This window comes from Pinus tabuliformis, chromosome 9 (genome assembly GCF_031772625.1).
Source record: "Pinus tabuliformis cultivar Carrire ecotype Pingquan chromosome 9, CPIR1, whole genome shotgun sequence".
Lineage (NCBI taxonomy): Eukaryota > Viridiplantae > Streptophyta > Pinopsida > Pinales > Pinaceae > Pinus > Pinus tabuliformis.
This window is the reverse complement of record NC_142307.1, coordinates 1,625,760,815-1,625,775,990: the sequence shown is the minus strand read 5'-3', so window position 1 is coordinate 1,625,775,990 and position 15,176 is coordinate 1,625,760,815.

Genomic DNA, 15,176 nt, shown 5'->3' with positions numbered 1-15,176 from the left:
AGGCTTCCTCTCCTCCATAGAACACCTGCATGCAATTTTACATAATGAATCTGCTGACCTTGTTTTTCTTTTTTTCTTTTTTTTCTCTTTTTTTTTTTAAAAGATAACAGGGTCGCCTCATTGAGGTTTTCACCCTTGCCATCTGCCTTAAGCGCCTCAAAGAGGTTTTCACTCAAGGATCTTTTTCCAATCTCTTTTTTTTTTTTTTTTTGAAAAGACAATAGGGGCGCCTCCATGAGGTTTTCACCCCTACCACCTGCCTTGGGCGCCTCAAAAAAGTTTTCACCCAAGGATCTTTATTATCTCATTTATTTATTTATTTATTCTTTTTTTTTTTAGATTCTTTAGGGTATGCCCAAAGCAGAGGCAGAACCCTTCTCTATGACCAACACTGCCTTCTCCATAGTTTTGATGAACTCTTGTCTTGAGGGAGGCTTCCTGTAGATCTTCAATCGATGCCCATTGACAAGCATGGGGATGGCTTCCTCATCAATGGTCCGAATAAGAACAGATCCATTGTCATGACATCTCTCCACTGAATATGGCCCTAGCCATCTGGTTCTCAGCTTCCCCTTGAAATCTTTGTATCTGGAGTCATACAACAAAGCCCAATCTCCCGGATGAAATTGCTTGTCATGGAGATGTTGGTCATGCCACACCTTTCTCTGAAGTTGAACCACTTCTGAGTGAAGGAGGGCCTGCATTCGGTGCTCATCCAGGCCATTCAGCTGCAATAGCCTTTCTTGTTGTGCATGGCTGAGATCTAGGTCCAGCTGAGCTGCCATCCTCAAAGTGTTGTATTCAAACTCAATGGACAGCAAAGCTTTCTTCCCATAGACCAGCTCATAAGGTGTGAAGCCGGTGGTGGTCTTCCAAGTGGTGTTGTAAGCCCATGTGGCTTCAACCAGGCGATCTGCCCAGTCCTTTCTGCTACTGCTCACCACCTTAGTCAAGATCCCTTCTAATGCTCTATTGGTGACTTCCACCTGCCCATTTTCTTGAAGGTGATATGGGGTGGAAGTCCTGTGCTTGATCTTGTGATGAGCTAGTAGATCTTCAACCAGGTTGGAGGTGAACTGGCTCCCTTGATCGGTGACCAGCTCTCTTAGATAGCCAAACTTATAGAAGATGTTTTCTCTTAGGAACTCAGCCACCTTTTCTTATGTTGCTGCTTTGATTTCTTTGGTCTCTGCCCACTTGGTCAGGTAGTCAGTGCACACAATGATGTAAGACCTTTGCCTCGAAGGAGGGTTGATTGGGCCCACAAAGTCCATACCCCAATTCTCAAATGGCTCAAGAGTCCCCTGAGGTTGGAGAGGCATCTCATCCCTTTGGGTCGGTTTCCCCATTCTTTGGCATTGGTCACAATGGCTGACATATCTTCTAACATCTTGATGAACTGTGGGCCAATAGTAGCCTGCCTGCAGGATCTTGAAGGCAGTTCTCTTTGCTACAAAATGTCCTCCACAAGGCCCATCATGACAAGTGAGGAGGATATCAAAGACTTCCTCCTCCCTTACACAACGCCTTAAGATCTGATCGGGGCCAAGCTTGAACAGATTGCCCCCGATCCAAGTAAATGAGGCACTTTTTCTGATGATTCTGCTCTTCCCTCTGGAAGATAGGTGCGGAGGGAATTGTGCTGAAACAAGGTAGTTTGCTATATCAACAAACCATGGAGAGAGCACTGAAATAGCAAACAGATGTTCATCGGGCATCTGGTCATCCACCGTTCCATCCTCATCTGCAGACAAATCCAATCTAGATAAAAAATCAGCAACAACATTTTCTCTACCTGGTTTGTCAACAATGGTCAAATCAAACTGCTGCAATAAAAGTAACCATCTAATAATACGAGCATTCACATCTGGTTTATTCATTAAGTATTTAATTGCAGCATGGTCTGTATGTACAAAGGTTTGATATCTAGTAATATAATGTTGGAACTTTTTCAGTGCATGGACCACAGCCAAGAATTCTTTCTCAGTTACAGTGTAATTCAGCTCAGCTTTGGACAAGTTTTTGCTAACAAAGTAAATGGCATATGGAAGCTTTTGCTCAACTTGTCCTAAAGTTGCACCTATGGCTTTGTTTGAGGCATCAGTGTGGATGTGGAAAGGTAGGGCCCAGTTTGGACCTCTCAGGATTGGGGCTGACACCAACTTGTCCTTCAATTCATTTAAAGCCCTCTGACAATCGTCCGTCCATTTAAACTCCACATCTTTTGCCAACAGGCCAAACAATGGCGAGGCTAGCTTGCTGAAATCTTTAATGAATCTCCGGTAGTATCCTGCTAATCCCAAGAAACTCCAAACATCCCTTACCTTTTGAGGAGGTGGAACCTTCTTGATGAGAGCAATTTTGTTAGGATCCACCTGCAAACCTTGGCAAGAAATGGTATGGCCTAGCACGGTCCCTTCAGTCACTAGGAATTCACATTTTTCAGGACTAAGGGACAAGTTCATCTCAATGCATTTGGTTAGGACTTTTCCCAGGTTGGAAAATGCTTCCTGAAAGTTGGCCCCATAAGGAGTGAAGTCATCCATATAGATTTCCACTGCATCATGGACCAGCTCTGAGAAGATGCTTAAGACAGCTCTCTGGAAGGTAGCAGGAGCATTGCATAGCCCAAAGGGAAGGACTCGGTAGGCAAAGGTACCCCAAGGGCAAGTGAAGGTGGTCTTATCTTGGTCTTCCGGGCTGATTTGGATTTGGTTGTACCCGCTAAACCCATTCAGGAAAGAGAAGAACTTATTTCCTGCCAGTCCATCCAACACTTGATCTACGAAAGGTAGAGGGAAATGGTCTTTCTTGGTAGCTTTGTTCAGTTCTCGGTAGTCCACATAGATTCTCCATTTCCCATTTTTCTTGGGAACCAACACCAGAGGGGATACCCATTCACTATCTGAGATGGGGTAGATAAATCCGACATCCAACAGTTTTTGCAATTCTTCCTTGAAAATGTCCTTAAGGGCAGGATTCATTCTCCTCTGGGGTTGCCTAACCAGCTTACAATCCTCTTTGATGTATATGTGATGGGTACAAACCGAAGGATGGACTCCTTTCATCTCCTTATAGCTCCAAGCAAAAGCATCTAGGTGACTGGCCAACAGGCTACACAGCTCCTTTTCCTGGGAAGGAGATAGGGAGGAGCTGATCTTCAACGTTTTCTCAGGGCCAAACTCCACATTCTTGACTCTGGGAGTGACAGGGTTGGTTGTACAAAGATCCACTAAGGTGCTAGCTTGGGCATCCTTCACCAATTCCTCTAAGGATAGTGCACTGGAAGGCGGATTCTAGATCAAGGTCTCAATCAAGTCATCCTCGGTTGGGGGGTCTCTTCTAGTGGTCTGTAAGGTGCACAGAGGTGCTGAGTACACCTCGTCTTCCTCTCTTTCTTCTAACCAGAGTGGTAAGTCATTCTCTAAGGAGGGTTGGGCAGGAGGGTATAGGACTAGCTGTTTGGACATAGGACCATTTTTGATGGTCATATTTCCTGCACGGCAACTTATGTAAGCATCTGCAGTGGCTAACCAAGGCCTTCCCAAAATGAGAGGATATCCAGTAAGCTTTGCCTTGGGTTGCAGAACCAAGAAATCTGCAGGGTATTCCTAAGAGTCGATAGAGACCAAGACATCCTCCACAATCCCTTCGGGAGTTACAGTGGAGCGATCTTCTAATTGCAGTATTGTCGAGGTCTTCCTCAAGGAACCCTGAAGATTGAGTTTGAGCATGGTATCCCTGGTCATCACATTAATGGCAGCCCCCAGATCGATCAAGGTGTGAGGTATGATGGTGCCATTGATGTGGACATCTACTACAGGACTTCCAGGATCTAGGTACTTTAGGCAGATGACTTGTCCTAACATAAGGTCAGATAGTTGTCCTATGACATTGATGGTTGAAGCATCTTTCTTCCGCCTGCCTGGGTGTTTGAAACACTTTTCCTTAACCAGTTTGTTGTAGATTGGAACATCCTTGATGGCTTGGAGAAGTGGTATTTTTACACACAACTGCTTGAGCTCTCCCAGAAGCTCATCCTCCTCTGGGTTGGGTTGTGTGGTGGCTGTCAGTCTCTCAGGAAAGGGTGGAATAGCCTTCGGTTCACTTTCCTGTTTATCTTCCTCATCCTCTGGGGGAGGAGGTTGGCGATCTGGTAGAGTCTTTCCAGATCGAAGATTGATCTCCTGGATCTCCACAGCATAGGTAGGGCATGAGGTTTCCCCAGTGTATACCTGATGGGCCTGTCTATTGTTGGGGTTCATGTTCGGTTGAGCAGGCATTTGAGGTTGCCTTGGAGGAGCAGGAGGTAATGGCCGAGGTTGAACTGGTGGTGGAGACAAAATGGCGGGAGGAGTATTGTACTGGGGCCTCCACCCCGACTGAGGTGCATTCCATTGAGGCTGTGGCTGGGCATGTGAATTATATGAATGAGAAGTAGGTTGAGTAGGGTACTGAGGTGGATAAGACCATGGAGGAGGCATGGACCAGGAAGGATGAGCAGGGGGACCCCAGGAAGGCATAGGAGTCGATTGGTTGGGGCTGTAATAAGCTTGAGGTTCCCCTTGCATCCCCTGCTGATAAGGTCTAGATCCTTGTGGCCTCCTTTGGTTGAGGTAATAGAGAGGTTCAATGGGAGCTTCTGTCCCTTGGTACATGGCTTTAAACCCAGGTAAGGTTGGACACTGATTTGTGGGATGGTCCTCCTCACAAACGAAACATACTTCAACCGAATGCAATGGGCATTCATTCTTAGGGTGTCTCCTTGTGCACCTAGGGCAGAAGACAGCCAAGGCTCTCTCAGCTTCTTCTTTCTTTTGCTGGATTTTGAATGTGTCCAGCTGCATGGCAATGGTCTGTCTCACCTCACTCTTGAGATCTTCTAATTGGTTTGCAAGCTCATGTTTGGAGAAAGGGACACTAGTTGAGAGGAGGTTTCCCCTACCTCGTTTCGGAGCTGCCCTGGAGTGGTTTCTAAACACAGTCTTGATGTCCTCATAAGGCAGTTGGTAAATGTCCCCCCAGCTAACATGTGAAGGGTATCTAAGAGGTCTTCAGGGACTCCTCGGAGCAGGACAAACTTGAGGGATTCAGGGTCAAGTGTGCACCTGGCCCGCTTATAGCTAAGTTGGAACCTCTCCTCATAATCCTCTAAGGACTCATCATTTCCCATGGTCATCCGAAAGATTTCTCCCTTGGTTTCCTTAGACCTACAATAATCCCTGTACTTGGTATTGAAAGCTTGCTGCATCTGAGCCCAAGTGGTGATACTATTCCCAGGTAAACCCATGAACCAGCGTAATGCTACATCCTTAAGAGTTGAAGGGAAGAGTTTCAGCTTTTGCTCATCTTCAGTATAGTCATAGGTTCTACAAAGGATAGCAAACTCAAACAGGATGGTATCAGGATCTTCAGTAGTCAGTCCATGGAAGTGAGGTAAGGCGGAGGGGCTAATGTTCTTCATTTTCATCTCTCCATTGGTCTCTCGGATGGGGAAGGCACCTTCTATTCTCTCATCTTCTCTTCTATTGTCAGCCATAGCTTCAGATGGAGTGGTCTCTAACTCTTCTTCTACTATAGGATATTTGTATATCTCGGGATGTTCACGTATAGGTTCTCCTGGGTCACTGTCACCAAAGAAGAGAGAAGGGTGACTCAGTGATGTGGTGGGGGTGTTGGGTAGGAATTTGCCTGATTTATCTCGGTTCCTACGAGGTATGAAATGGAAAAGACTTTCTTTTTTGATTGTTTTTTCTTTTTTTCTTTTGGTACCTGCAAATCTGAAACAGATTGATCTACAACTAACTGTAAAGATGCAGAATTAAACTAAAAGCAGGAAAGAAATAATCTACTTTGCTCAAATGAAATTGTAGGAATGGAAACACTAGTCTACGCTTGCAGAAATGAAAGGCTAATCTACAAAAGCAGGAAATGCCAATCTATGAAAGCAGGAAATGCTAATCTATGAAAGCAGGAAATGCTAATCTATGAAAGCAGGAAATGCTAATCTATGAAAGCAGGAAATGTCTATGCTACTTTTGCAGAATGGAAATGAAATAAACTACTTAGCAGAAGATTGTAGTGGAAAATAGAAGAAAAGCAACAATTACTAATACTCTGACGCTTCCCCGGCAACAGCGCCAAAAAGATGGTGGGCTCCAGTATTGTAGCAATAATGCTACAACTCCTGGGGCTTCCTATCTCTAATTTTATCAACTCGGTAGTTCGTACAAACTTGGAAGCGACGGTGCTGTATGCACAAGTACTAGCTCTTGTCGCAGCTGTCACTTGGTCAGCTGGCACAAGTCCGCCAGGGCTCAAGCCAACTTCTATATGCTCTCATAAGAAGCTTTCTAAATGATGGATGAAGGCTATCTCGAGGGAAACTGATCTACTTTGCAAAAATGAACTGAAAGCCAACCAAAGCATGGAAACCCTAGTAACCCTAATCTGACTAGTTTAACCTCTATGGTGCAATAGTGAGAGTGCAAATGTCTACAACTGATGCCATTACTTCTAATGATGTGAAATTCATGAACTCAAACTACTTTTATGAAAAAGAACATTGTTTTTGTATTTTTTCTTAAGTGGATGGAGTGATTATGAATTTGTTTCTTATTAAGGTTTGGATGTGCAGAGGTGGTGCGAAGGGAGAGAAAACTTGGGAAAGGTCAAGAGGGCTAGGAGAGGTCCCAGAGGGTCCCTAGCATTAGTCCATAGAGGTCTACAACGTTCGGATGCTCGGCAACCAAGTTTACAGGCTTCTACAGGATGTCTGCAGGGGATCCTACATGAAACTAAGAAATTCTACAGGAAGTCTGCTAACTTCTACAGGATGTGCTGTAAGTGGAAGTTTTGGGTGATGGTGAAGTGATGGAATGGTATAGGTGGATAGGTAAGGTGGAGATGGAGCTGGTGATGACTCAGGGGCAGAGAAACAGGGTGGAGAAAGAGTGCACGGAGTTGGTTGGTGGATAGAAGGATGGCAGCAACAAAAGGTCAATAAAATTAAGCTACGTGGCAATGGATGAGCTGGAAGGTAAACGAGCTGAACATAGGTTGAGTAGGTGGCTTGAGGAGAGGTTAAGAAGAAGAAGAAGGAAGTAGAATGATATGGAGCAGTGTAAATAAAACAAATTGCTTATGTCTTGCACCAAAAACGAGAATTCATTAACCAGTGCTACCTGTGCTATTAAATCAATAAACAGTGATGTAAATCATGAAGAAAATTCGTGCATGGAATTGCAATGACGAAGTATGGCTCAAGAGAAAAAATGCATGGAAATATCCACGATTAAACCGACTGTGTTGCAGCTTGCATGAAAGTAGAAAAGACTGCGTTTTTTTGGTGGTTGGTATAGACTGCACCCCAATCCCTAAACAGATATGGCAGTGGAGGCACTAACAACCTTTTCTTGGAGCTCCAGTGGATTACAAACCTCCTATCCTAATCTAAGTAACTGAAAGTAATTCAACCATAAGCTAATCCTACTCAATCTTATTAAAGAAATCAAATCAGCAAACTGTGTTCTTGAAATGCATATCAAAACAAGGAAACAAAGTGCTGGAAAGAAAGGTAAATAACACTACAAGAAGAGGAGATATATTGCTCTCAGGTTGGGCCCTAACCTGAGAACTATAGCTCCCTTAAAAGCTTAGAATTAGATCCAAATCTGCTTGCCTTTATTCATAATCAAAAGTCTAATGTCATGCCAAAACTGGATTACAAAAGCAAAAACCGAGCTATGCTCCAAAATTACAATATCAGTCCAAAAGTTCAAAAAGCTCCTAACAAAGGCTACGGCCTTCATATTTATACAAAATGAAGATCAAGCTGGCTTCCTCCATTCGTGGAGCTTGGCTGTCCAACTGAAAGTCAAACTGCTGTCAAACTGCTGATCCTGTAGAACGTGTTGGAGGCCTTTAAGCTCGGTGGGGAGAGCTGTTAGAGCTCGGAGTTAAGGTGAAAATCACGAGGAGGGTCATCAAGACTGTGGACAACCTCCCTATGAACCCGCAATGTCACCTTTGTTGTCTCCTTGTCTCCATTTACGTGGTCTTTTGCTCTCTTTAATGCCAAAAACCTGAAATCATCATGTATTAGTCACATAGATATAATGCCTGCCCTTCTTCCTACAAACAACCCGAATATACTAAGAAATGAATGCATAAGTGGTAAAATATGAATGGTTGAACAAGGCAAGTAGGCCAATATGAGCCCAAATTGTACCAAAAATTGGGGCTCATCGATCCACTCCAGTATTGGCCCTTCCAGACTTCACCAAAAATTTTCTGATTGAATGTGATGCTTTCAGTACTGGTATTAGCATTATATTAATGCAGGAAGGTAGACCACTCGCTTTCATGAGGCAAAAACTCTGTGGCAAGCATCTAGGTCAATCTACTTACGAGAAATAAATTATGGCCATCTTACATGCAGTACACACCTGGCAGCCATACTTGTTGGGGGAACGTTTCCAAATCCGCATGGACCATCAAAGCCTAAAATATTTTCTAGAGAAGTGTCTATCATCATCACAACAAAATAAATGGCTTGCCAAAATGTTGGGATATGATTATGAGATAATTTACAAGAAAGGGTGTGACAATGTAGAGATGATTCTTTATCATGCCAATTTGAGGATGAGAGCACCCTGTTATTGATCTCTCTACCCATACCAGATTGGATTGAAGAGGTCTACAAGGAATGGTTCTCCCACCCCTCTCTTTCACAACTCATTAATAAGTTGAGAGAAGATCCTAATTCCTCAGCCAACTACTCTTGGAAGGATGGGATTCTTCGCTACAAGGATTGAGTAGTTATATCATTGGAATCCACCCTCAAAACCCACATCTTGGATGAGCTGCACTCATCTCCAATTACTGGACATTCAATATTTTAGAAGATTTATGCTCATGCACATCATTCTTTCTTTTGGACTCACATGAAAAACGACATTCTTACTTTTGTAGGTGAATGCGATCTGTGCCAATGTAACAAAGGGGAAACAATCAAGTTACTAGGAACCTTACAACCATTGCCACACCATACTTCTGTTTGCACAAATGTTTCCATGGATTTCATCACTATTCTACCAAGTCAAGAAACTAATTAGTCATCATGGTGGTTATGGATACACTTTCTAAATATGTTCATTTTTGCACTCTACCACACCCATTTACCACCACTTTGGTGGAAAAAGTTTTCTTGGACCAGATCTTCAAACTGCATGGAATGCTAAGTTCCATTGTGTCTGACCATGACCCCACTTTCACCAGCAAATTTTGGCAAGAAATTTTCAAGCTACATGGCACACAACTCCAACTAAGTACCGCATATCATCCCCAAACCGATGGTAAAAAAAAACAGTCAACAAATGTTTGGAGACATATCTAAGGTGCTTGACTTTAGAAAAGAAGCATCAATGGGTACAATGGCTACCTTTAGCTGAATGGTGGTATAATAATAACTACGTGAAGCCACTAAGATGACTCCATATGAGGAAGTGTATGGCCAACTTCCACCTTCACCTATTTATTATATCCTTGGATGTTCTAAAGTACAGGCTGTTGATAAACTCCTACAGAACCGTGCCGCCATGATAGCTCATCTCAAAGATAATCTACACCAAGCTCAGAATCGAATAAGCAACAGGTAGACCAACATCGTTTCGAGAGCACATTTCAAGAAGGGGATAAGGTATTCCCTTGAATCCAACCATATAAGAAGAAATCTCTTAAAGAAAAGGGTTGCCAGAAACTAGCACCAAAATTGTATGGACCCTATCAAATACTTCAACGCATAGGAGCAGTCACCTACAAACTAGCCTTCCCACCTACTTCAAAAATCCATCCAGTCTTCCATGCATCATGCCTCAAGAAAGTGTTGGGGAACAATTTTAGAGTTCAAACAAGTCTACCTAAATTGGATTAGGAAGGCTCACTTTGGCTCCAACCAGAATAGGTCCTTGATACTCATGAAAGACATCTCCACAAACTCATGATCAAGGAAGTCCTCATCAAGTAGAAAGACACCTCTCTAGAATATGCAACCTGAGAACCAAATGTTGGGGGCCCCAACTTCTTTGTTTTATTTATCTCTTTACCTTTTTTTCTTGCTAATTATACTTCCATACCAGCTATTTTGTGCCTAAAAGCCCTACAAGTATAACCCTTGTCATGTTTCACAAGTTATTTAGTCATTTATGTTTAAGTCCAAGGAATCATCACCAAGTGGATGCTAATCTCGTTAATTGCACAGATTTGGAGCCATAGGGTCAACAGTCATTACCAAAGATGGCGGCACTATTGTTAACCCGTAGCGGTTACAGTGAAACTGCCGCAGATCTCCTTTCCTTTATCTTTTGATTCAGTTTTGTTGTTACAACTATCATGTAATTTTAGGAAAAAAACCACCATGGTTTTTGGGCTTTCGAGGATGTAATTGTATAAAGGGGATTTGTATCTAGGAGTTGGGGTTAGCGAGAGATCTTTGAGTTCTGTAACAGTTACTTTTGATATTAATGCAATTTCCAGCTTTTTGATCTACTTCGTGAATCTATGAGTTAAGCACAACCCTGACTAGGGAGTTGGGCCCTCTCTCTTGATCAGGTGTTGTGCCTATGTGCTTATGTGTGTATTGTTTTTATTTATGCATTTTATTTCCCTTTTGTTGTGAGAGTTAGTGTGCTGTTGTGAAACGTATTGTTGTTACATTTGATACTATGAATCATGATGATTCTACAATTTATTTATTATTTTAGATTTCATGTTTAATTAATTAATTGAACTCCTGATCAATTGTTGGATTATGAATTTTCCCCTACATGTATAGTACATGATACCCTTGCAATAATAAATGACCCCAGATTGACATATTAATGTGGTAAAGAGTTGAAACATAGAATTCACACTCAGACACCAACAATTTGGTGCCGTTTTTGACGAGGCTATCCAGGTGCAAGAACATAACCAACATTGATCTTGGAATCAATCTCTCATCCTAGGGAGAGAAAGGGTTTTCCACTCTACTCCAAGTCCTAAGCATAGTTATTTTTTATTTTGTTTTGTTTCCTGTTGTTTTATTATTTTTTTTTCTCGCTCTTTTTTATTTTATAGGGGACACTCTCTTGTCCTAGGGAGGGAAAGAATCTTTCACCCTGCTCCAGGTCTTGAGCCTAGAATTTTCCTGTGGTTTTGTTTATTTTTATTTTGAAAGATCCACTCTCTCATCTTGGGGAGAGAAAAGAGTTTTTTTTTTTCTTTTTTTTTTCACCCTGCTCCAGGTCTTGAGTCATGTAAGTTTTAATGTCTTCTTTCCAATAAATGTATGAACAAGGGTTCAAATAAAAGGGGCAGAGGAGGACCCCAAAGGAAAGGAAGGAAGGATTTGGGGAGGAATACCTATATCCAGGAGATTATTGCAAAATCTGCATCAGAAGCCTCTTTGTGAGCTGCTGCTAGGGTGAAAGTTCACACAAAATCCGAGGGGAATTCTATGGAACAACCTATACTGCCCCCAAAAGTGGAAGTATCCTTTTTGACAGCTAAAGAAGAAGTAGGAAGCAGGGCATCAGAGGGATTAGAAATGCCTCCCTTAGTATCAGACAGGGAGGAAGTGGCCAACAGAGGGTCAAAAGAAGAGATCCACCCAAGGATTGAAGAAGGAGACTTTGGAGGATTTTCTTCACCTCGCGATTAGGGGAGTGCTGTTAAAATTCCATAACCATCAGTTTTTACACAGCAAGAACCTGTTGAAATCCCAAGAGAGTATTGGAAAGTATTCATGGCACCCCCAACATCTTCAATCGAATTCCCAATTGGGGATATTAGGGGTGAGGCACCAATGAAGCCTATTCCATTGACCACACTGCCAAACTTCCATGGGATTTCCATGGAAGATCCAAACACTTTCCTATTTGAGTTTGATATCGTTTGCAGAGGATATGACTATATCAATGATGCTCAAAAGATGAAATTTTTTCATGCTACATTAAAAGGGGCAGCGTTGTGATGGTTTATGGGTCTAGGATGAAAATCCATCTCTACTTGGGATGACATGAAGAACACCTTCCTGGAAAAATATCAGGATTACTGTAAATCCCAAGACATTAAGGAAGAGATCTTTAAATTCATGCAGAAGGAGGATGAAAATATGGAGGACTGTGTGGAGCATTTTAAGTACACTCTCTAGAGGTCTGGCCACAGTGACCTGGATAAGGATATCCTAAAAATTATTTTTCTTCGGGCCTTGAGGGAAGAATCATTGGAGATGTTAAAAATAGTAGGTAAAGGGGATATATCTAAACAAGATTTTGACACCATCTGTGAGCTTTGGATTCAATGTTCAAGGGGAGCTGCAAGGAATAGATAGGGAGTCTGGACCTTCAAAGCTTCAAGTGGGGAAATCAAAAAAGCAGAAATTAGAAACTTGTTGGATAATTTGAAAATTGATATCCTAAGCACATTATCTTCCCAGATGGATACATTGCTGGCAAAGCAAAAGAAGATGGATTTGGAAAGAACCATGGCCATTTTCTGCCCTCGTTGTAGAAAGAAACATCCACTGAAGGAGTGTCCATTAGACATTATAAAGACGTGCTATTTGTGAACATAGTCACTCCACCGGTGGATGTCCACCTCTTCCAACACTAAAGGTAGTATTTCAAGGGACAAATGAGGAACCAAATTAGTTGTGCTTTATGGGGTCTAAGAAACCATGGTAGCCCCGGTCATCAGGCTTAAATCCAGGTACGTCTCAGGATCCTTTTCAATATTATAATATGAATCTTCAATCAATTCCTTTTTGGATTCAATATTATTAGTATCCACCTTGGCAACCATGGTACCCTCAACCTAGCTGAAGTTCTTCATGGTCTCAAAACCAGCGTAGCCTTGCTCCCCCTCCCACTCAATTTCCTCAACCTACACAACAACAACAGTTGCAGATGCCTTCTAATGTTCCCTCCAATAATCCTCCTCTCTAACCTCAACTTCCCATTCAACCAAACCCAAATCCAAAAAATAAGGGTGCTCAATAAACATACACCCTCAAACTTCCTTCATATAGAATTTCTATCGCAACATTTAATAAGATGAATTTGTGATCTATCCAAGTAGTAAATGCTCCAACATCGCTCGTTATTGTTGAACATCTTGACGATGAAAATCTAGAATCTCAAGCAGTTAGGGGTAAGACAAGTTAACATTATGTGGAACATTCTCCTTCTCATTTGACTATGAATCAGGCCTATCAAACTAATCCTCCTTATCCAGAATGATTAGCCTTGAGTAAATAGGTCCCTCAACCGGAATTTGATATTTTAGGAGAATTGCAGAATCTTTTTTTCAAAATCCTCCTGCTTCAAGCCATGAAAGATGTACCTATTTATGCTAAAACTATTAGAGAATATCATTCCAAGAGACCTGGGAAGAAAACGAAGGATCCACTTACAATTCATGTTATGGGGATATTATCTGACATTATGTTGGGGAAAGTTATGGTTGTAAAATATGGGGATCCTGGGAACCCGATTCTAACAGTCCAGATTAATGGGCTAGATATTCCAAATGTATTGGTATATTTGGGTGCGACAATTAATGTAATTACCTCTGAAACCATGCTTACGTTGGGATTGTATGATCTTAAGCCTACCCCTATAGTCTTAGAGCTAGCTGACAGATCTACAATTAGACCGATAGGGAAATTGGAGGACATAACAATCTCAGTGGATTCTTGGCGCTATCCCGTTGATCTCCTAGTCCTGCATACACAGTCCCCAGCTGGTGGTCACTCCCTTATTTTAGGACAGCCTTGGCTTGCAACTGTTAACGCCTATATTGGGTGTCATTTAGGAAACATGATAATTTATATTGGGGAAAATACAAAAAATATTATTCTCTACCCCCTGTAGAACCAAGTTCACAGAGAAAGATAAAAAATAACTCTCTGTATTTGGATGGGATCGAAATTGAACATCAGGAACCCCAACCAGTCCTTACCATGGGGCAAGCCCTTTTCTTTAAGAAGGAGGCATAGGATGACACTATCAACACTTTTATTAGCAACCCCCAAGCTATTCTGGATCCAACTTGATAGTTTTTGGAATCTGTCATGAGCTGTGAAGCATAGAAAACTATCAAATTAGAAATCAGAAATGAAGATATTCCTATAAAAACATTCTCTGACAGCATACCAATGGAGATTGAGTCATGGAAGACACTAAATATAAACCTGAACCTTTCATCAACCCAAACTGAAAATCTCTTGAATATCCTTCGGGAATAGAAAGAAGATTTCGCCTAAGATTATACCGATATGAAAGGTATCCCCGCCGATTTGTGTACTCATCATATTTATATTAAAGAAGATTGTTGATTTGTGAGACAACCCCAAAGAAGAATGAACCCTACCTTGAAAAACATTGTCAAAGAAGAGATTCAAAAGTTATTTGATGCGGGATTCATTTACCCAATCTCAGACAGTTAGTGGGTATCCCCGTTAGTCATTGTTCCTAAAAAGAATGGTAAATGGAAGATTTGTGTAGGATATAGGGAGATAAATAAAGAAACCTTGAAAGATCATTTCCCTCTACCATTTATTGACAAAGTACTTGACATCTTGGTTGGGAAGAAGTTTTTCTCTTTCCTAGATGGGTTTAGCGGGTATAACCAAATCCAAATAGCTCCTGAGGATCAGGAAAAAACCACCTTTACATGCCCTTGGGGAACATTCTCTTACCAAGTCCTTCCATTTGGTCTTTGTAATGCACCTGCTACCTTTCAGAGGGCAATACTAGGGATTTTTTCTGATTTAGTCGATGATAGTGTTGAAATCTATATGGATGATTTCATGCCATATGAAGGGTCATTTGAAGAAGGGTTGGAAAACTTGGAGAAAGTTCTTAAAAGGTGTAAACAAATGCATGTTTCTTTGAGTACAACAAAATGTCACATGATGAGAGAAGAGGGAGTAGTGATGGAACATTTGCTTTCGGCTTCTGGAATACAAGTTGATCTTGCCAAGGTAAAGGTAATTCTACATTTTCCTATACCCAAGACACCAACTCAGGTACTTAGTTTCATTGGCTACATTGGTTACTATAGGCATTTTATAGAAAAATTTTCCAAGATAACATTCCCACTTTTTCAGCTGTTAACTAAGGATGCAAAATTTT